The sequence below is a fragment of the Indicator indicator genome, chromosome 11 (assembly GCF_027791375.1).
Source record: "Indicator indicator isolate 239-I01 chromosome 11, UM_Iind_1.1, whole genome shotgun sequence".
Taxonomy (NCBI): domain Eukaryota; kingdom Metazoa; phylum Chordata; class Aves; order Piciformes; family Indicatoridae; genus Indicator; species Indicator indicator.
The window spans coordinates 8731680-8755864 of NC_072020.1; positions in this window are offsets into that span (position 1 = coordinate 8731680).

Sequence of the window (24185 nt, forward strand, 5' to 3'; positions counted from 1 at the left end):
TTGGGGTTTGAGGTTTCGTTTTTCCTCAAAGATGATAATCGAGTTTTTAAAAACTTCATTGGACTTTTTGTTACTGTACCTTTTTGTTTTGCTACTAAGCACTATGCTTCAGATGCTCTTCCAAAACTGACTCCACTTCACTAGAAGACATCATAGCACCAAAACTGTGTTGGTATAGCTGCTTCCCAACACATGCCCTACTGCTCATCTTACAAAGTTTCCCCTAACACTCCTGATTAACCAGGTAATACCATCCAATCCGTATTCCAGAAAGCACAAAACTAGATTAGTGAATGCTACGTTAAATCTAATTCCCATGTCAATCACCCACCTACCTGTAAGGACACAGCAGAAGATGCATATGGAGGAACACAGTACAAAAAGCAAATGTAACACTAAGTAATGAAACTCTCCTTATCTTTAAAATATCTTAAAACTTCTTTACATCAGAGGGTAGTGGCTTTCTGTTTAATGCTGCTTTATTCCAACCCTCCCTGTGAAACTAGGAAGGTGTTTTATTAAAGGATGTGAAATTTTTAGTATCAAGAACACCCTGCAACAAGGGGTTCAGTGGCTTAACTATATGCTGTGAGAACCACTTCCTCTTGTTTGTTTTTAATCGCCTGATAATTTGTGCATCTTCTCATTCACCATCTGTTCCAAAACAAAAACCACCACACTCTATTTACCTTGCCTCAAGCAACTCAGTTTTAGTTTCCTCCCTTTCTAGCTTCAGTTCAATCCTGTTCAAGTCCTAGTCCGCCACTCCTATTAGAAGCATGCCTTTAGAATGCTTCTTACCTTTCTCTACACACTTTCTGGCTTCTTATGTACTACTTAGGCCAGTTTGGGGGATTTTACTTCTATAAAGCACTGACATTTTTGTATGCAATGCTTCAGTATACTTGTCCCAGCATATTGACCTAACTGCCAAAAATGCAGGATAGTTCATGTACACACACAAACCACCTAACCTTAACCTGTATGGAGATACTAACTCTGCCCATGTGTGACTCCAGTCTCAATCCTAAAAGGACTGCAAGCATTTAAAAAAAAAAAAACAACAAAAACAAACAACATATAAACATGCTTTACAGAACTGCTCCTTCCACAGCACCCTAAATCAGACTCTTCACTGCTTCTAGATGAAAGCAGTAAGAAAAGAGCACAAAGGGAAAATAGTTTGGCATACAACTGCTGCCAGGATATTAGCCCTCCTTACAAATCTGTTTTATCCATAACCCACCCTCTAATCACTGCCTTATGCTAAACTACTTAACAGTTTGAGAACCCTTAAATAAATAAAACACACGCAAAACACAACATAAAAGTTGTGCCAAAAAGCCCCAACAAGTCATTCCCCATATAATTGAAGTTACCAACATCACAAACTCCAGTGCTCAAGGACCATTTCTTTCTTGAACATTAAGTCAAACCTCAAGATTTACAACTGTATTGACACAAATTCATCACATGCTACAAATCTGGCCAGATCACTAAACACCTTTACTCAGGAAATGTGGCCTACATTCAAAAACAACACTTGCAGATACGGCAGACCTTTTGTAATGCATTATAAAACCAAAGTTTTGTTATTGGAAGATACAGGGTAAAACATTTTTTCCAGGCAATTTTGACTTAGCTCTTCTTTCTTACATTCAAGAGCAAAAGGGAGAGAGAAAACCTAGGCAGATGTAACAGACTATAACTTGTCTGAATTTAAGTAACTACAGCACTCAGCAGTAAGAGAAGATTTATACCAATTATTTTGCTCACTTGGCATATTCTCAGCTATCTTTGTATAAAATCAGGAGTAATTTCTCTCTCAATAACAGAATACACAAACATCAACCTGTCAACAAAATTCCAGCAAAAATCAGTTATGTCTAAGCCACAGAGAAATAGACAGTAATCAACAGGGAAAAAAAAAAAAAGCTTACAGAAATGGAAGATAAGCTACACTTACTAATGCTGCAGCTCCATTAGCTGAAATAAAATTAGAGTAACAGACCAACTAATTTTAGTTCTGTGGTTTTAAAATAAATCTCCAGAGAAGAACACCCTCACAGCTAAACACAAGAATTGTAGATGCACACAAGGTTTGAAGTGAACATACCAGAATTAAGAGTTGTTCAGTAGTAGGAAATGGATGCAAAACGGTCATTGTGCATATAGATACATGCTTCAATAATAAATTAAATATGCTACCGAAAGGATTGCAGTTGCTACACCAATGCATTTCAGAGAAGTAGGGTTTTTTTCTCAGTTTCTCTCTAAAGTAAGAAAGGAAAATTTTGTAAGTACTTCAAGATCAACTAAGGGTGCAATTTAACAAAGTACCAGCTTTCTGACTGAAGCCTCTTTGCGACCTCGTCTTTGCCATTGTCTCCCTAGTCACATCAGTGAAAAACACTTGGGACTAACTATAAATGGAACACTTGGGACTAACTATAAATGGAATCACCCAAAACTTCCAGATTTAACACACTTACTACCAGCATGCTCTAAAGAGAGTCAGCATTAATGACAGATCATTGCAGAATCCAGTTTACAATGTGACCTCTTGAACATTTTTACCAAATGAAGCAGATGCAAACCGCAGCCTGCAACAATCAAAATTTCAACCAGGGATGCTTTGCCAGCAAGCCAAACTACAGCCTGAGGAACAATATTTAAGAGACAGTTATACCACAGAAAGTATTTATCTGTCTTTCTTGTAATTCACATTATTTCAAGTCCTGTACAAGTTCATTTTTCAGTATTAGAGTGCTTAAGTTTTCTAACTGATGAGCTTACTATTCATTAGCAGCACTTAATCCATGTGGCTAATTATGGTTAAAAAAAAGTTTAATGCCATTTTCCCAAATTATACCAGAATAACACTCCCAATACTCATCTTATGGAATGTAGACATTTACCAGTAAATACTCAGAACAGATCCATCCTTCCAGAGAATGCTCATTTCCTACCTCACAAAATATTGCTAACAGTCTCTGTAGCAGAGATCTACAGAAGCCGTTTACTAATAACACATGCAGCCTATTAAGAGGCTTAACCACAATATGGTGATTTAGTCATCTCTAGAAGATGGATTAATAGAGCTGTTTAGAAAAACAGCATGCTTCAGAGGCACTAGTTTTTCTTCAAGCAATTAATCCTGTTCAAAAAATTTCATTATATTATGCATTACTTGCATGACCAGCCTAGTTCATCTTACTTGAATGCACGTATTAGCTTCTTACTCAGAAAATTAAGATTCAAAGTTCCATTTTAAAAAAAAAAATTGCAATGGTATTATCAATTAAAAAAACAAACAAACCAACCCCACAAACCATCACAACACTTTCCTGCATCATCAGGCTAAAAGACATATAAAACTGAAATAATCTTCACTGGGACTCATCTGTCCACAGATAGATAGCCATTCACAACTCCCTTCACAATAAACTGAGATCCAGTCAACACCTAAGAGTCTATGATAAAACAAATTGCACCCTAAAGCAGATAGCTACATAGAACAAATGAATAATTTCCCAAAGGCACACATTTTCATTTTCTGTTACAGGAGTTTAGGATAACTGTTTCAGTGGATGTACATATTACACACATCCACAAGATAGATAAATAGATTAAACAAGTTCACCCTTTTTCTCCTTTTGCTTTCCTTAGTCTAACATGAGTAACAGCATCTATACCAATTACTTATTTACTATGTAATTGTATGTTGAGAGTACAACCTACACTGCTATTCTTCCTAGAAACAGTAAACCAGAATTTGACACAAAATGATCAAAGATCCAGAAGCAAGCTTTTTACTCTGAAAACAGTTTGCACAAATCATTAGAAACCAAAAACAAAGTGAAGGAGTTATCAACTCAGTATATAAATATAATTTCCCACATTTTTTCCTTACCAATTTATCTGCTATAATACTGACTGTAAAATATCATCATAGTCTAATCCATGAGCCTTTAAGAACAATCTGTGTTACTATGAGCCACTGTGTCAATCTGCTTTCCCCTACAGTGTTTACAATCACCTTTCCTTTTATAAGGGAGAGCAAACCATCTAGAGTCAGTAAAGCATTGCAAGAGGGAAGTGTGAAGAACAGACACACTTAATGCATACCACATGCTCTAAAAACTAGTCATGACTCACTCCTCCAGAACATCTGAAGCTTTTAAAGCCTGATACCACTTACCTAACAGTCAAGACACAATGAGACTTAAGATCCCAAGGATCTATATTCTCCTTAACTTTCCACAGACATGTGCCAGAGTCCAGCAAAGCCCTTCCTCCCTCACCTAAGTCTCACAACTACCATCCAAATTACGCAAATGATGGTGATTTTCACTTGCCCTACAGCAAAGCATTTTGCAGGTGCAGCATTTGGGGGAGGCAGGAAAGGAAGAATCAAGAGGGGGTAGCAGTGTTACAACTCAGACATTATACACAATGGCATCTAATGCTTTGTTTTGCCCTTTGCTTGACAGCACCACAGCATACACACAATTTTCCCCCTCACTGATGGCAAACCCCATAGAGAGTCCCACCTCTGGCAAGTTCCACAGTAAATAAAGCGCTACAGTGGATTTTTCAAGGTACACATGCATTTTTATTTTCATATTGGGGCCTTCTTGTCATCTCCCACAGCATATCCACCTCATACTGTTTTACTAAAATGTCAACATGTACCAGCAAATCTCTGTACCATTCAGCAATCACTACACCTAAGATGAAGAGTTAACAAGTTGTTCTACATTCCAAGCAAACAGAAGAATTAACCTGCACAACTTAATGGTATGCCCTGGTTTTAAACAGTCTTCAAAATTTTGCTGCAAAATGAGAGCTGCCAATTGCTGATTAAGTTTTGCCATTAAACATTGTGGGAAGCCCATAGTGAAATATTAGTGTTGCATTATTTTGTCATGTAATGCAGGCACCAGAGCTACTGATACATAGTTTTACAGCTCCTTAGAATCCAGAAACAAAAACCAAACTGTTAACAAGAACACTTAACTCTAAGGTCCATTATTCAGTCAACAGCTAGATGCAGAACTTTGACAGGCAAATAAACTTAAAACATTATTGCTGGACCTATTAAAAACATGGTTGGACAAGGAGGGGTAGCATTACAGATTTGAGAAGAAAAGTTACTAACATTATTTTGTAACAGAATATTATGACAGACCACATCACCTGAGATCTAAGGGCAAGACTTCAAGGCAGCTCCAACTTATAAGAAAAAATAATCTTAAAAACACCAGGATGCACGATTTAGGGTGTCACCAACTAAAGAATTCATATTAGGAAGGAAATTTCCTAAGCTTTTAAATCTACAGATTGCTGTCTACCAACCTGTTTTCATGAAGGATAGTACAGTCATGTCAAGCACAGAAAGCTTAAGCTTTCCTCTTTCATACAGGTTTGCAAAGTTGTGGTAAGTGGTTTGCAGAACACTACTAAAGAGCAAGCTGGGATTTGAGAACTATCCCCAAAACTCCACTAGATAGTTGACATCTTTGTGAGAACCATCTTCAGTAAAGACAAGTGTAAAAGCCACTGGATCTGAATGGGTCCTTCAAGGCTCCCCACTTTAAAAGTCAAGAATGTTTATTTCCTTTTTCTTCCACAAAAAAAAATAGATAAGGGGGGAAAAAACTGATACAGACAACATATATTGTAAAGCAATACTAATAGCAAGATTATGATTACAGACTAGACACCAAAGCTATTAAGAGGACAGATGTGCTGAGTGATTGAACTATGATCCATTGCCAAACCCATCATTAGTAATCACTGGCACTAGTTCCAGCTGTCTCTAGTTGTGGAACACATTTGAAGCCCAAGATACTTTCACAGCCATGCTGATCACTGCTGTAGTTCACCAGGCACTATCTGTTTATAAGAGGTATTACACAAGAGAAATGCAATCTGCCTTATGGGTTTAAAAGCTCAGCAAAAGCTTTACACCATTTGAAGTCCCCACACCAATCACAGTTCTAAAAGCAATTAATTTCATGTTTGTTTTCTTTTTGGGCCTACTCTCAAAAGTCCAGTATGCAGCTAAACAAAAAAAGTAATACAAAGAGACACCACCACCCTGTTCACAGATGCTTCAGCAATACACCACTTAAAACTGAAAGCTGCTCTTAACATTAGCTTCACAGAGGAAGAAAAGAGTACCAGACCTTCCCAAATGGACACATCCTCTAAATCATCTTGTACAAAGTAGTATACGATAACATCTTTTAAAAAGCACTTGATCCAAATTTTCTATCTGCTAGTACTTTCTTTTTGTACCTGTAAACCAGTTACAAAACTTTGTTTAGACCCTGTGATGTCATTGTATTAAAAGAAAAATAGTTTCAATTGAAATGATTGCATTTCCCACTAAAGGAAAAATTTGTCCTCAGCTACAGGGAATTACCATGGGTATCTTAGTTGCAGACATTCATAAATCTAGCCAGTCAAGATCTGGTATCAAAGAAGTCTGAAGATCACAGAAACCAACCAGCTTTTCAGTCATCTTATAAGCAATGGAGATGACTCACAGTAGTTGGGACTCCCTAATCCAAAACCATACTTTTCCAAGCTTAAGGAGCTACTTCATTCCCTCCACCCCCTTCAAAATACCTAAAAACATGAAATGGATGACGAAACACTTTGCACATCAGACAGAAGTCATATTATTGCAATTCATGATGGCATAACTCTGTTTTAGACAGGACACTACATTTTCATTTCCAGAAAACCTACTCCAGAAACTTTCCTGCAGGAAACAGACGACTCAGATTTCTATTACATCAATCTGGACTCTCTCTTTTAGAGGAATCACCTCACCTACTCCATGTTCATGGATTCTCAGAATTGCTTCACCTTTTTCAAGTGTCTGTTTATTAATATTACCACACAATTTTCTCATACCATACAGTATAGCAAAGACTTCTAACAGGAGCTCTAAACATTCCATCACTGATTCAGCCTGGTTTAGCATTTTAGTAAGTTACCACTTTTGTAGCACCTAACATCATCTTTGTTTTGTAAATGCAAAAATCACACACAAACATGATTTTTATTGAAAGAAGCACAGAATGCTTTGGGCTGGAAGGAACCTTTAAAGGTCATCTAGTCTACCTCCCCTGCAGTGAGCAGGGACATCTTCAACTAGATCAGGTTGCTCAGAGTCCTCTCCAACCTGACCTTGTATGTTTCCAGGGACAGGGCTGGTACCACCTCCCTGAGTAACTTGTGGTAGTGTGTCACCACCATTTTTTTTTTAATAAAAAAAAATCTTCCATCTACTCTAAATCTCCCCTCCTTTAGTTTAAAAGCATCACCTGTTGTCCTACTGCAATAGGCTCTTCCAAAAAGGACATCCTGATGTTTCTTACAGGTTCCCTTTATGTACAGAAAGGCCATAATAAGGTCTCCTTGGAGCCTTCTTCCCTCCAGACTGAACAATCCCAACCTTCTCAGTCTGTATTCATGGCAGAGGTATTCCAGCTCTATGGCAATTTTTGTGGCCCTCCTCTGAAGCCACACCAACAGGGTCATGTCCTCCTTGTGCTGAGGATTCCAGAGCTGAACATGGTACTCCAGATGAAGTCTCACCACAGTGGAGTGGCAGAATCACCTCCCTCAACATGCTGGCCCCACTTCTGTATCAAGGGAGGTGAAAGCATCAAATGCTCAGGTGTGAGTATTTAGATGCAAATGTATGCACACAGTGCTTGTTATGAGCAATAATAAATTCTACTAAACTTCTGAAGAATCACCTGAGTTCAAATTTTAGCTAGCTTTATTTGTTTAGCAATCTTTTCTGATAAATCAATTCAGTACTTAAGCTTTATGACACGCTGCTTCTGAGATTTTCTATCTAGAATACAAATTACTTATACCTTAAAAAAACAGCACCTACCCCAACCTAGAGTTACTCATTTTCAGTATTTTATCATTTATAATACCCTAAATTATTTAGGAACTGGCAGACACCTGAAATTCACTGTGCTTCAACATGAACTAAAATTGTGGAAGTCTAGGCTATCTTCTCTCAAGTAAAGATGGTTTACATCCAACCAGCAACTAGATCGGAGACTGCTGCAGAAAGCACTGAACGTTACCTAAAGAGTGAAAAACAGTCTGTCAAATTCAGTGCAACATTCATGCCCTAACACTGTTGTAGAAGATCAGTGCACAACTGAGAGATTCAGCATTTCAGAAATTGAACATGCTTTGGTTTGTACCTCGCAAGAATAAAAACTATATAGCACTTTTTCCTCATTAAGTTCTTAAGACCAGTGACTTAACTCACATGTACTAGAACTCTGCCAGGGTAACTTATCCTGTAACTGTGAACATACAGTTTTTCAAATCCTCTTAAGCTCTTACATTATATTGTTATGTGTATTAAAACAAAAGCTGCTTTACATTATTAGAGGAGGTGTAGCATTCCCCTCAAGTGCTTGAAAATAGTGCAATAAGCCTACTAAAGTTAATTATGCAATTTAGTATCAGAATAGTCATCACAAACTGCAATTCAGCCCTGTATACAAAAGACACTGTCCTTGTCATTGGTTTCTTTGAGAGAGAATTAGAAAGCACTATTAAGTAGGAATGGGAAGAAGTTCATCAAGAAGTTTTACAGCTACAGCATTTCAGCAGAGTTTTGAAAACAGACAGAATCCAAGTAAAGTGCATTTTTACCATGAGACACACATTCTGAGGAAAACCAGCTCACTGTACCAGGACACTGTGCTCTTGAAAGCAAGGGAGGCAACAAAGCAAAACAAAGGTGCTAGTTTGACATTACAGTTGCTAGTGGGATTAAAAAGGACAATGACACACTCAAAGTCTAGACTGTGAAAGAACTACTCGAATATATTATCAAAGGCAGACAGTTAGAGCCTTAGAAAAGACCAGGTTGGTCAGAACCACACAAAAGGACAAGCATATCTGCAGTACTGTCTTAATATGCTATTTGTTTAAAGCAATCAGAAAGCAGACTATGTATCTACAGTGCAAACACCCCACACAGAAATATTAGTTCACATAGCAGGATGATTCAAGAAACAACAGTAACCTGTACAGAAATTCCAGTATCCAAAACTCACTCTGCAGTTTTTTGCTTCTCAACCATGTTAAAAGAAAAAAAAAAAAGTAGCACAGTTAATCACTACATTCACTTAAGATGTTACCTTCTCCTTTCCTTGTTTTTGTTGCAAGCCTCAGGTATGGATCACACAGATCCTTTTAAAATAACCACATGAACATGGCATCTTAAACAATACTCTGCCTAACAGGCACTACTCCAGCATTCAGGGTCACCTCTCTTGCTAATCACTTGAAAGATCATGCCACCATTTCAATATTTTTTGGTCATTTAGAATATTCAGGGGAAATACGAGACTAGACTGGACTTTCTCTTCCTTAGACTTCATTAAAACCTCAAATCTGGATTTTTTTTCCCCCACACAGTAAATATTGGTCTATTTCAGTTAAAACTTCGAGGTGTTCCAAAATGTACAATTCGATTGGTTTAGGTAGCAACGACCGTTAGTCAAGTTTTTCAGATCCCTTCTAAGGATCAGCAGTTGTACAAAAAATAACTACCAGGCAAATGCCCACTGTCTGTGATATGCTAGCAACCCCCCCACACACATACAACCATTTACTAATCCAGTTCCTAACAGTGCATGCCTTGCAAGAACTACTTAATTCTAACATAATAAGCTTGTAAACACTTTACATAGATTTCATTCTGCTGAGATTCATTAAACTGGTCCTTCCCCACAGCCTGAAGATCAAAAAATATCTGTCATAAACCCCAGAAAGCTGCCTATATGACCAAGTAGTGACTGCACTACAGAGGGTAGGTGTAACCAGATGTGCAGACAACTCATTCATGCTAGATGGCTGTAAATCATACAATATACTTCTACTGAACTGCGGTGGTGCCATTGAGGAAACCACTTCTTTGCATACTCTTTTTAACAAGCTCTCAAAAGTAAGATGATCAGTGAGAAACAATCTATGCCCAAGCAAAAACCCAAAGCTTTTTATACACCTACATGCCATGTAAAGCTTTCTCCTTCACAGGTGTTCTAGCCTCCCTCACCAATAAAAATATCCAATCTGAAAATAGGTCACATTTGTTGCCAAGCATCCTCTGGCCAACACAGACTTTTTCCCTAGTGGATGTTTTCCAAAGCTTTATTCAGTCTAGGTATTAAAAAAAGCACCGACGACAAACCAAACCAAACCAAAACAACCTACCAAAACCAACCACACATCTGTCCTTCAGCTATTACCATGACCGTGTATCAACCACAAACATTTTTAAAAGCCATCTTCCGTACATTTAAGAAGTAGAACACTACCTATGTGCCAAAAATGTACCTAGCAAAAAGAACAAAGGCCTCTACCCGGACTTACCTACTCATCCGACCCATTTCTATAGTAATCTACAGGCAGTAAATTCAAAGCAAGCCACGACTGACAAAGAACAAGAGATACCCGAGCTCCCAGCCTCTGTCAGCTCCAGCTCTGCGAGCCCGAAGGCGCCAGCGTGCCTTCCGACCAGACCTGTTGGCTGTGCACCTGGCTGCGAGGGGCGAGAGGAGGCACCGTCATTTTCCCAACACGCGCCGTGACCGCACCGACTCTCTACCGGGCGGGCTTTCGCCTCGCTTGTTTATCTGCTTTTCCTGGCGACAGAGAACACGCGGCGGAGCCTGCGAGGTGACTCCGCGGGCAGTGACCCCGCGGTGTACACACACTGGCCCAGGGCGGCGCCGAGGGCGCGCAAAGCGAGTGGACACGAGCGGGCACAGACACGCGCGGGGTCAGATGGCAGTCGCGCGGCCGGTCACACGCACGCTCCGCCACGCGCGCACCTGCCGCGGGGACGTGTCGCACGCCACCGCCTCGGAGCGGCAGAGCGTGGGGCGCGCCGAGGAGCGCAGGAAGCTCCCGCCGGGAGCCCGCCGATCCCGCAGAAACACTCACTTCCACCCGTTCTCCCTCCCCCGCCTCCAAATCCATTCTTTCCAGCCCCGGGCGGCATAAACACACCGACCTTCGTCGGCCAAGAAACGTCCCCCACCGCCTCCTCCTGGGCCGAAGCCGCCATTGGGCCGGTCGGGAGGAGCTCAGCGGGCGAGGCCGGCTCCGGGAGAAACGAGGAGGAAAAAAGGGAGAAATGGAGCCCACCACACCCCACCGGGCCGTCTCCCGTCCTCCCCGACCCAGCGTATCCAGCCTGCGCTGAACCCGACCCAACCCCGCCGGCAACTTACTGCCTGCAGCAGTGGCGTCTCCTCGGGCCGCCGCGCCCCGCGCCGCCCCCTGCATGGGCAGTACCCACGACTGCCCTCGGGAGCGGCAGAGGGGACGGGGAGCGAGGCGGGAAGGGAGGGAAAGGGCCGATGACTCCAGCGGGAGCAGCAGGGAACCTCGTCTGGACCGTGGGGGGTCGGGGGCGACGGCTAGGGAGACTCCTGCCTCTCGCCTGGCTGGCTAGCCGGTTGGTTGGCTTACACTCCGCCGGGCCCAGCCGCTGCGGCAACTCCGAGACGCAACTGACAACAACGGCCTCGGCGGCTGCGGAGAAGGAGGGGAGTACGAGGGGCAGAAAGAGGCGGTACGAGGCGGGGCAACGAACACCCAGGCGATCCCGCGAGGCAGGCAGCGCTACGCCTGCGCGGCGGGGAGGCCACGCCATTGCCGTCACGGCGGGCCAATGAGGGAAGAAGGGGAGAGGCCGCTCGAGGGGAGGGCAGGACGGGGCAGTTAAGGGGATGGGTCGATCGGCGGCACTCGACGTGCAGGGTGTTTTGCTATTTGTGCCTGCCGTAGGCTGCGGCTTCCTAAACGTCCCGGGCAATTTCCCCTGGAAATGTCAAAAATAAGAAGGAGGAGAAGGCCGAATCGTTGAAGGACTGAGCAGAGGGCAAAGTCCTCTGTCTCGCTGCCTGGGTGGTGGCCGCTCAGCTACGAGTTCGCTGCCCCTTTTTGGAGGGCATATTGACCCATATACTGGGTCTAAGTGAAATAGCCACCCGTAATTCCTGACTGATCCCACCGCAAGCAGGGAGGTTAGAAATAATAGCGTATTAGTGAGATTACAGAGATGGTGCTCATTGTGTCTTGGGCTGCTCGCCGTGCTGGCGATGGTGTGTGAGCAGCAAGACACACTGCCATGGAATTCCCCTGTGGTGAAGAGGACAGGATCGAGATAGATGGTGGATGTCGGCTGGAAGTAGGGGCAGTGAAAGGAAAGGATGACATTTAAGCTAGCAGAAGGAAAAAGGCCAGGGAATGAGCCTGGCAGGTGCTTTGGAAGGAAATGGCTGTACCTGTAACACAGGAGAGCTCGTACATGCTAAGGGGTATGAGCAAAATGGTTAATTGGAGCAACAGAAATAATGCAAAACTTTCCTCCAAAAATCAAGGAAATAAAAATCTTTGAAGAGCCAGGGTAATGAAGGATTTTTAACTGGCACTTTGAAAAGCATGCTTTCGTTTGAACTAGAAATGGCCAAGCCAGATAAGAGAGAATACAAAACCTCATTAAAGTGAAGCCCAGTTTTAAGAAAAAGCTTGATAAAATGCTCTTTGGCTTGCCCTATGCTTTTGACAACAGTTGAATATCATTCCTTCATGAATAGGAAATACATATATCTATAGATACAGATATAGATATATGTATGAGGGGGTATTGAATTAATATGGAATTTCTTAGGTTGAAACCAATCATTTTTTAATAAACTAAACTAGTAAATACAGCTCAGAGAATGACTAAAGTGAAATCATGTGATCGTATGTAATAAAAAGGACTCTGATATTTCATGTTTTAAGGTTTCAAAAGTGAAATAGAAATAAATACACCAGGATTTCAGGCTATGTTAATTCTGTTCACTGCTGCCTAACAAGTACGAGAATTTTTATGTTATTTGGACCATTCAGGAGGCCTGATCCTCCACCTCTACACTATTTCGACACCAATAAAATACAACTGATCACTGAATTTGCACTATGAATCTAATGTAAGATGCTGCAAAAACCAGCCCATCACTTCTGACTGGCTGATCATTGCTGTTTTCTCAAGTCTGAGTTTGCACCAGTGTGCAGCATGTACCACTGGGATTTCTGATCCTATTACAATCAGATGACACCTAATATTTATTGTGCTGTAAAGTTTGCCTACATTTTGTCTCTTTCTAGTTAATAATAGCTATGAATTCCACTTGTTTTCCTGGTGTTTCATTTGCATGTTGGAGAAGGCACATCTCACAAAGACCATATATGTATGAAAGTTGTAATGATGCTTCAGCTCAATGTTACTAAGTTTCCCTTTGCAAAATATTTTGGCCTGAAGGATGTTTTTATATTTTACATTATAGAAATTGTATTGCCTGTTGCACAAAGGATATCACACTCAGGCACACTCAGCCATTCAATGTATTTGTGTGTATGCTTGCTTACGTGATACAACAAGTGGGTTGAAAACGATTGTTGTAGGTTAAGGATTAACTGTTATAACATAGAGTGGAACTCCTCCTGGGGGGGTAGAAAGTTTATCCCGAGAGGGAGGTATCGGATATCGTAATATGTTATTCCATCCCTTGTCCTGTATAATCCCTATTTAAGGGACAGAGCTTCCGGAGTTAGCTCTCTTGGCTCGGGGCGCTCTTGGCTCTCTGGACTCCTGCTTTCGTTTTGGCTGTGTGGGCGGGAGGCTTTGCTGGTGGGAGCTGTTTTCTTGCTGCGTAGTGGGGCCTACTCCATTGCCAGTTCTGGTTTTGTATATATACATTTCTTTTGCCTTAATACCTTTTGTACTTTGTTTACTTCTGTAAATATTACTGTTGTTAACTTCCAATTCTGTGCACGTGTTTTTCTTTACTTCTTTGGGGTAAATTCTACGTTCTGAGCTGGAAGCTCAAACCAGAACAAGGGTATATCACAGTTAAAAAAAAAGTGTTAGTATTCTCACCTGTAATAGACTGCTATGAGATACTATACTTTGGGTTGTCTGCATAATACAGCAGTTCCTTTACTGAGTGTGATGGGTCTTTGTAGATGACTATGTATGAGATTAAAAAGAAGAAGAGGGTCAAGGAGAGATGCAGCACTTAAGGGGAGACAACAAGGACTGGCAGGAGTCTAGCAATCACAGTGGGCTGGAGTTCAGTACAGGCTGTTTTGCCTTGTTTCAGGCAGTTTTATTGCTGCTTACACTAGCTGACTTGCTGGGGTGAGACTGATACCATTCCTGCACCAGGCTAATGTAAATTCCCTGTCATGTATGCAGTCACTTACATTGGGATTTGTCTTCAGTACCATGGGGTCTTGTTTTGGTTTTGTGAGGTTTTTCATTGTGAAATCTTAATTAATGTGGTAGCTACATGCCTTTAAAACCAAACAAGATGCAGCTAGGCTCTAGGGGAGGTCAGCACTGTGCTGCTACTTTTGTTTAGCCTCACCTGGCTTACCTTGCAGTAAAAATGCCATGCCTTGTCCTCACATCACTTTTAAAACAAGATTGCTAATTAAAACAAGATTGCTAATTCACATTAGCTATGCTACAGCAAAATACACCTCATCTGTCAGTCATTATCTTGACTGTATTTGTCTAAGAAAGGTGACATCAGCTCTCTCAGGCACCTATTTGAGAGGTTGCTCATGGCACAGTGCATGCTAATCAGACCAGATGACATTCCTCTTTGCTAAAGCCAAGCTTAAAAACAGAAGGGTAAATAACATTTGTTTTTACAGAAATCTTACTGGCTTACATTAGAAACAACCTTATTTTATATAAGATTCTGAACACGTAAGCCATCTGTGAAAAGCATGGAGTATATAAATGTTTGTGAAATTGTTAGTTCACAATATTTGAGAAGGGATATGTCTTTCAAATGAATCATTATGGATCACCTGTTTCATAAATTAGGCTAGTGCTTAACACCTTGCACCTTTCCAATGAGATGTGTTCGAAGTGCTAAGTAGAGAAAATCTTGGGATGTTTCAAAATACATGAAGCTTAAATAATGACTTTAGACCAGCTTTTGTCAGTCTGTCTGTTCTCCCTACTAATTCCCACAACTTCTGGTCTAATCAGAATTAAAGGGGTAGATATCTCTTGAATGACATGTTTTCGTAAGTATTGTGAAACTAGGGCTCAGTACTGGAGAGTAACCTTACCTGTATTCCCTGTACAGCAAAAGCTGCAGTGTGAACTCACCCTTTATTAGTCACAGGAGAATCTGCATGGACGAGAGTGGTTTTTTCCCCTCAGGGTGGAAAAAGCTTCAGTCAAAATTCACACTTCATTAGATACTGGATAATCTGAACATGAGGCTGGAATCTGTAGGCCTCATTAGTTCCCTTTCATTATTAAATTATTAACAGTTTCCCTGACAAAGCAGAACAATGCAGCTGCCTTTGGACAGATATAGAAGGGTACAATTTAAACTGAAGCTTATGCAGGACATTCAGACATTACATTCCTTAATAGCCTAAGTGCTTGCATTTGAACGTTCTGTACATTTTCACCATCTGCAAACGTCCAAAGAAATCACATACAGTCTCTTCCCTGACACTGTCAAAGCTCAACTAGAGTTAAGATTTGCAAGGGATCTCAAGGGCAACAAGAAGAGCTTCTACTACAAGTCCAAGAGTAAAAGATTGAAAAAGCAAAATGTGGGCTTGTTTCCAAATGGGGCAAATCTAGTAACAAGGGGAACAGATAAGGCTGTGGTACCCAGAGCCATCTTTGGCTCAGGGTCCTACAGCTCTCTGTGCTTAGGATTCAAGGACAACCACCAGCGCTGGGTAAGGATCAAGTCAGGGAGAATGTGGGAGAACTTGACATGTAAGCATACATGGGATCAACTGAACTGCATCCAAGGGTGCTGGGCGAGCTGGCTGATGTCACTTTAAGACACACTTTTATCTTCAAAAGGTCATGGAGACTGGGAGAGGTCCCCAATGACTAAAGAAAGGCAATTGTTGGCCCACCTTGAAAATAAAGCTCCAAGGTAAACTGTTGGCTGCTCAGCCTCACTATAGTCCATGTGGAAATCCATGTCTTCTTGGAACACATTTCAGGGCACAGGAAGGAGAAGGTGATTTGGAACAGCCAGCATGCATTTACCAAGGGTGAATTATGCCTCACCAACCTGCTTGCCTTCTGTAATGCAGTTGGATTTGCAGATGAAGATCATTTACCTTGACTTTTGCAAAGCTTTGGACACCATCTGCTACAATCTTGTATCCAAATTAAGGCATTTATGGTCTGGATGGGTGGACAGCCAGATAAGTAAAATACTATTTGGTTGATAGGGCTTGGAGGACAGCAGTTAACAGGCTGTGCTGTATCTGGAGTACAGTGAGAGGCAGATCACTATAGGGCTCTATCCTGGGACCTGATATGTTTAATGTTCAATGCCTAGAGGAGATGACAGAGTGCCCTCTCATCAAGTTGCAACTTGAGCGGGCGAACTGGTGGGACTAGCCAATATTGTCAAGGGCTGCCATTCAGAGCTGCCACTCAGAGGGACTCAGGGCTGGAGAAACAGGATAACAAGAGCTTCGTGAAATTCAAGCAGGACAAATTATATGTTGGACAGACTAACACCATACTGGGGGCGGGGGGGAGCAGCTCTGCAGAGAAGGGCCCATGGGGACAGCTGCATAAGCCCAAGCCAGCAGTGCAGGCTCCCAGCATGCTGGGCTGTGTCAGCAGCAGCAGAGCCAGGAGATGGAGAAGTGATTACCATCACTTACTTGGCGCTCGGACCACGTCTGGAATTCTATGTTTTTCTACCACCACATAGTTGTTTCCCTGTGCTGCAGGTATTTCCAAAGGGTCTGTCCTCCCTCCAGGAAGGAGAGAGGGACACAAACACCCACCCATAGCCTGCACTGGAGAAGGAGAGACACAAAGCAAGGCCAGGGGTGCTTGAGTGCTGCAGAGGAAGAAGGTGTGTGCTTCCTGCTATGGGTGGAGAGCAGCGTTTCCAGTCAGTGCAAAAGATAATTAGAGAGCTGCTGCCCACTGTGAAGGAAGCACGTATCACATCCCCAAACTCCTCACTTGATTTTAGTCAAAGCAATCAATCCAGCTCGTGACATAAATAGCAGATTCAGCAATGCAAAGGACAGAGAACCCTTGTACTGACACAAAACCTGGGATGTAGTGCACCCTGAATTACCTCGGACAAGATGGGGGACCCAGTGTCCAGCCTCTCCAAGTCCTGGTTAACACAGTAGTGCAGAAATTTCAGCTTTTGTATGATACCCTTGTCCCACGTCTAGTTCTGGTGAGCTGACAACACAGTTCACAATCTCCACCTTCCCTCGGAAAGGAAGAGAACATTGAAAGAACATCAGGTGCAGGAATAGTGAATGATGTGGCCTCCTAGTGCCTCAGTTCAAAAGGATAAAAATGCCTGAATCTGTACAGGAAGGTAGAGGCAGGAGGTCTGTGGACATGCCATTAGAGTTTTAGGTGATAAACTAATTAAACATAGCAAAGTTGGGAGTGGTTGTAAGGTTAGTAATTGCATTCCTTTTCACTTATGGTTTTGGGCTTGGCCCAAATTATTTAGGGATTCCCAGTAACTCTTCCAGGAGAGCTGGGATAGGAGAAAGTGAGTCAGTTTCAGACCAAAAAAAAAAAAAAAAAAAAAAATTCCTTACTGCTAATATGTTACTTTATAGCAGTCAGGAGTTTAACTCAGAAGTACTCTGCGTTTCTCTGTTCTGGGAAAGGTTAGGAGACCTTTGTGGGAGACAAAGTTTACTCATGCAGGTGTCACACTGGCTGAGGAAGAGTTTTTGCTTGAACCAGATTCTCAAATTCCCCCATCACCTTGCCAGGGTAGAAGAGTAAATAAGGCAGCCAAGGCTGCCAGGATGAAGAAGGGAAAGCAGGGTTTAGAAAAAGTTGTCTTTCTGAAAAACAAATCTGTAGGAAGGGATTCTCTGAAAATAAATGGCAGAAAGGGTTCTTCCAATTTCTCTATGAAACACAGGATTTGAATTCACAAAATGGTAGGAAGTGTAGAAAATCAGTCATATGTTTGCTGCTACAGGAAAGAAGTACACAATTCATTTACATTAAAATCAAATCATTCAGCCCTAGTGTTCTGCAACTGAAGCGTAAGTGCTAATGGCTAGGGTATGACCTATATTCCACTGTGCCACTCTAATAGATGAAATAAGATCATCATGGCCTGAAAAGCAAATGTTTAAAAGTCTGTTATAGTTTTATCATTGTTAGTTATTTTTTAGATATGTTCAAGAAATTTATTAACTGGTGAAGCACCCTTAGGAGTACATACTTATAGTTACTTTCAGGAACTTATAAGAATATTTAATTGCATTCTGTACATGGAAGGAACTAACAAGATACAATGTGGAGACCTGTAAAACCACATCTCAATGATGTGATGCCATGGATTTAAAAATTAGGAATTTTTTAGAAGGAAAGCTTGAAAATTGCACCTTTGAGGGCAATTGTAGTCATGGAACAGCAGTAATCATGTTATACATATCAAAATGTGTTTCCTTGGAACAACTGATTTTTACCCAAAAGAATTTAAGTGTTGTCATTTTTACAAGTGCAACATTTTAGTTTTGAAATGTCAGCTAGTGGGTTGGGGGCAGGGTTTCTTTTGTTTGATTTTTAAATTATGATGATGATGAATACCATACTAAATACTTGCACATCTACTCATAACAGCAAATGCAGTCAAAATTACCTCTTCAGTGCAGTAAAAGCAAATTGTTAAAGTGGTATAGTTAAACTCACCCTCTGGAATGAAAAGGAAAGGGCAGAGCAGCTTTCCAGGATTAACAGATTTAAGTTGTGCATTCCCAAGAATTCACAGCTCCAGCCCTGGCCCACGGCTCCATACCAGGGCTGCAGAGATTGTATGCACCTACATCTCATCTTCAGTCTGGCCTGTGCCTTAAGGACCAGGCTATAATCCTTCTATTTTGCTGGGCATTTTTTCACTTTCATTCAGTCTTCCTTTTTGTACTCAGTCTTCCTTTTCTTTAGGTGGCCTAAAAGGAATGCTATGTGTTTAGTTTATCAGATTTCTGATTTACAAAGTTACTAGTATAGAATGCATAGAATTTCTCAGTTGAGGCTGGAAAGAAAGAAAATGACTTTGCTTCTGACACTCCAGAAATGGAGGTCTCTGGGACAGATAAAGAAAGAACTGTTATTCACAGAAAATGTATCTTAGAAAAAGGAAAGAGAAGAAATAGAAATGTGTCTTCTTAAACTTCTGGTCACATAATGTAGTGGTTGGAAACCCAAACTGCAAAATAACTGTGCTTATACAATGCATGATTATTCAAACAGCTAAGAGATTTACTATGTTTTAGACACTCTTTATGTTGTTAACAGACAGTGTGGATATGTTCCCTAATATTTTACAAAAAGAAACAATATTGAAGCCACTTTTTTTTTTTTCTTTTTAAATCTCCAGGTTTAACTCCAAATAAAAGGCAGCATCAAACATAACTGAATACAGAACTTTAACTTCTGTTTCTGTGTTTAAACAATGACATTCTCTTGCTCAGCCACTGGTAAATAACGTTTGTTGTCCAATTACAAGTAGGATATTAGAAAAATAGTCTAGAATGTTCATGAAATTGGAACAATCCTGTGGAAGGGTTGTCAGTCTTCAAAACAAATGCATGGATTTCTCTGTGTTCCTACAGTAGCTGTTATATAGCTGAGCTATATTAGTCACTGGCATCTCTGCAAGTGTCGGCATTTTCTTGAAGTCCTAGGCTCACCCTTTCCTGCAAAAAGTCTGACTGAGAATCAAAGGGACCAGATCCTTTGAGGACTGAAACTGAGCATGTCATGAAGTCACTGTTGTGTTTGCTCTCTTTTCCAGAGAAAGACCAGGATTAGTCTTTCTTCAGACATACAACAGGAAAATGTACCCTATTTCAACTCCCTTCACCAGTCCAAGGACTGGAAACTAAGAGCAATAAAAAAAAGGTGGGTTTTTTTCTTTCTTTCCCTCTGTTTGATCACTGCCTGTGAAGCAGCATTTGTCCCATGGCACTATAACCACATTAGTTGTAGGACTGTTTTTTAAATTCTCAAGACTTTATTTAATATTACTATAGTGTATAAATGAGTCCATATTACAGTGAATATATGCTTTGCTCTGTTTTACTCTCATGTCAGTGCAGCTGCATTATTACAAGTCAAACTGAGGATTTGTCAGATTACTTCAGTCCCATTTTCTCCCTGCTTCCATTGTTCCCTCTAACATACACAATGTACCATTTCTAAACCGAACAGACTCCAACAGATGATTGTACTTCATTTAAGAGCTGAGCACATCTTGGTGTAACATCAAAGATGTTTTATAATTTTTTTTTTCCTAACAAACTGGCTGTCTAGCTAGCTCATGTAATATCTGTGAAATTATAGCAGATTGTTTAGAAAAAGTATTTAAAACATTTATAATTCCCTTATACTTAAGCTCTTCAAAAGGCAATCTTATCAGCAAGAACTAAATACTCTACTTAAGAAATAAGAGGCACACTACTTACTCTGTTGTTTGAATGAAGAAGGGTGGGGACATTTCTCAATCAATCATCCTTTTAAAGTGTTTCCAGGTGGAATCACACCTGGTAGTTTTACATTGAAAAGTATGGATTACTGCAGTGAAGTGTATTTCATAATGGAGCAAAGCAAGAGAGACTTAAATGTAAACTTCTGTGACTGGTAGTACCTTTGTTCATCATCTCTCTTCTTTCACATTGATAAAATGTAATTGGGATGCAGCTAGGAGAAGATTTCTTAAAGACAACATTTTCTTAATGCATATGTTATATTACTTCTTGCATTTTTTAGTCTTTTATTGCTTGTTTTAAAATTACTGATCTGTTTATCACATCTCAGAGAAACACAAGCATGTACATGTAATAAAACTATTATGGTACTTGTTTGTGCACTTTGCATGCTAGGTGACTAGGCAAGCAATTATGCTAATCTGGCTGCTAAATGCATTTATTACTTGAGCTGGAGTTACAGCCACACCTGTCTGCTCTATCTCATACCAAGCCATGGGACTTCAGGAGCAACAGTGCTTCTTCAATCCATGGAAAACTCTTTAAGAAAGTTCATATATGGCAGGCCCTTTCCAATCCAAACATCCCACTCCTCAAACATTCGACCTTTATATTTGATCCACAGATCACTCACTGCTGAGTCATAGACAACATTTTGAAATCTCTATGACTGCTTTTCAGGCTTCAATGGATGCAGGGGCTTGTTCTAAGGGAGTCAGAAAAAAATGCATCATGTGGTGTCTCCCATAGCTGGAAGGGCAATTCCTCTATTCTGCCCTTATTGAAAGGGCCTTCACTTCTTGTGGTGAGAGGTAAAGTGTCTGCAGAGGGTTAGGAATCACTGTCAAGGAAAGCCAAAGTAGTTGTTTTCTTTTCTTCACATTCCCTTTGTGGGTCTTAGCTGTCTCCTGAGCAAAACCATTGAGAGATTCAAGGTGCTAGGTGTGAAGTTTAGGAGAGATGCTAAACTGTATTTCCCAGGAGATGCTAAATGTTTTATTTTGTCTAAAATTCAGAGGCAAGGCCAAGCACTGGGTCTGCAGGCATCTTCTTTCCTAAGCCCCTTGGAAGCACAGTCTAATCACAAGGCCCAATTTTGTCTGGACTAGATTCAGCATAAATCTAACTACTTAGTGTTGACCACTGATGGCTCTGTGCTCTGAGCCTTTCTTACATCTCAGGAATAATTATGCTGAAAACGCTGGGGTGCCAGTCAATGGAAAACAGTAGGCAGAAGGATTAGGTGGGGTTTGGACCAGCAGAATCTGGAATTATAATCAATTTTTAGAATTGAATAGAATTTGAAGATGATATTCACCCCTCTCTCCCTGTGATTTTGGGTAACTCAAAATGAGTCTTCTCTTTCTTTTATAGGTCTGAACATTTATTCAACCAGGAACAAATCTGTCCCAACCTCCTTCAGGCTTTCCACAATGGGTCCTATCAACTACACTCCGGACTTGAATCACAGACCTTCTGGCAGCAACGTTCAGAGCACAACTGAGTGGCTGTCAGCTGGCCAAGTTTACACATGCTTTGGAGTGCATCTCTGGTTTCCTAGGGGACCTTTTCTGAGTCCTCCTGTGATGTTCCAAGACACTCATAAGACGTTTCCTTACCACCACTGTTCATGATTTTGTACATCCCGAAGTAATCAACACGTCAAACGTGCATTTGCATTTTATAGTCTAAAGCAGTGACACGAATTGCTGATGGCACAATGCTGATGGTACTACTAGCTGTAAAGCTCAGGAGGCATGCTCAAAAGTTTGAAGTTGAAACTCTGCTTTATTTGTTTCACCTACAGTGCCAGTATGGGTTCCTGATTGGTACTGCTGTTTTCCTTATTGTATTGACTGCCAGGACGGAGTTCATCCAAGCAGCTACCTGGGCTTTGCTCTGATTTATTTATCTACTGGTGTTCAGGACTAGTTATTTTTCAAAGATGCAAATCTCTCACACAGCCCATATTTCTGATGTCATCCTGCAACCATTAATGGCTTGCCTCTTGCCTTTCACTGTAGGCCAGCAGACTGAACTTTCTCCAGGGAGTCTTTATTGTATACACAGTATCTTTGCTCAAGAATAGGCTATTTATTTCCTAAAGCAAAAGAAAAGTGGAGAAAAAGCACTGGATATTGAGGACATTGGCTAAAATCTTTTGGATGAACTTTTCCTTCAAAACAGAAAATGCTCTGTAGAGTGTAGAATACTGCTGGGGAAAGCAAAGATTTAATTAAAAGATTTTCAGTCAGTCTTCATATGCATTCATTCATCTGTCTCTGGAGACTCCAAGACCCCTGGCACAGATGTAGGCTTGATATGCATCTTCTCTACACACACTGGTCACAGATGTCTGAATACTACGTTTTCCATGGCAGGCTGAGGCATTATTGCTTTCCTTCAGAGGAGAGATAAGAGCTAGAACATATGTAGACTACATTGCATTTTCATCTGTAATCAGCGATGTCTGAAGTTCCTAAATGTTGTTGACACTCACTTGATATATTCTATCTCCATTAGAGCACCATTAGAGGACAGGGTTAGGTGGTCAGATACTATTTCGTTTGTCAAGAACTTCTTTCCCTTTACCAAGACAGAACCATCCTCCATCACTTCTATCTCATGGAATTAAATACAGTCTTACCATTTTTCAGTGTTGTTCCTCTTTCTTATTAATGTTTAATGTATTTCTACCTTCTGTTTTGTAGCCATTTACATTTCATTGATGCTTGGGTGCAGTTTACAAGTCAGTGATTTATTGTCTTTCACTTTGTGGAAGAACATTGCTATTTTTCTACTTCAGGTACAAGGAGAGGTAAAAATATTTGTGGTTGAAACTGGTACAAGTGTAAGGTATATGTTTAAGCTGTGCTAGCTGTTTTTGCACAGATTTTTGGAGAAAGAGAAGGAAATTCATGTTTAAGGGTGACACCTCATTTTCTGCTCACAAAATTTATATTGCAGCATATGCAAAATATTAACTGTCACTTTTCAGAAGGCTGTGCAATGTCTGACACAAGAGAAGACATTAAAGAATGAGGCCATATTCTTTTTAACTTAGTTGCCAGAAGGTGAGTATTCAAATTTCTTGAGCCAAAGATGAATTCCAGGCCCTCTGAGTTTAAAAGTAGGATACAATTGCATGTGTGCATAAAAATGTTTAATTTATCAAATACTGCTGGAAAATGAGCTGAAATGTCCTGCACAGGGCTGGGTGAGAATCAGCGTTGTGGCCTGTATCACCTTCCAAGTGCAGATGGTGAAGTGGGCAAGGTGCAGCAGCATGAATACAACTGAAGGAGTGGAACACAACATGGGACAGGGACCAGCCGCCGCCGCAGGGCACTGCTCAGTTCCCTGCTGATGGCAGTAGTGGGAAGGACTGGCATTAGTTTTGCCACTACTTCCACATCAGGCATTTCCAGAGCGAGGGTCATATCCTCCTGGGTGCAGTACCATTTGACCTGCCCTTTGCTCCTCTCAGCTTTGTAAATGAGGGGGGTTGGGGACAGAAGAGGAAGACTGGGTGATACTGTAGCTGTGTTGACAATAACCAGTCCCCTTTCTGT